Below are 390 nucleotides of genomic sequence, written 5' to 3' on the forward strand. Positions count from 1 at the left end.
CTACTAAAGGTATTTAAGAGCGTAGAAAAGGATGTAATACTCCCAGACTCATTCTATGAAGCCAGCATAACCCTGATACCAAAACCAGGCAAAGACACCACAAAAAAAGAAAATGACACACCAATATCCCTCATGAACATTGACACAAAAATCATCAACAAAATTCTAGCCAATAGAATTCAGCAACATCAAAAAAAATAATTCACCGTGATCAAGTGGGATTTATATCAGATATGCAGGGATGGTTCACACAGAAAAACAATCAATGGAATCCATCACATAAATAAAACAAAAGACAAGAAGCACATGATCTTATCAATCGATGCAGAAAAGGCATTTGACAAAGTCCAACACCCATTCATGACAAAAACTCTCAGCAAAATAGGAATA

The sequence above is a fragment of the Trichechus manatus genome, unplaced genomic scaffold (genome assembly GCF_000243295.1).
Source record: "Trichechus manatus latirostris isolate Lorelei unplaced genomic scaffold, TriManLat1.0 scaffold00105, whole genome shotgun sequence".
Lineage (NCBI taxonomy): Eukaryota > Metazoa > Chordata > Mammalia > Sirenia > Trichechidae > Trichechus > Trichechus manatus.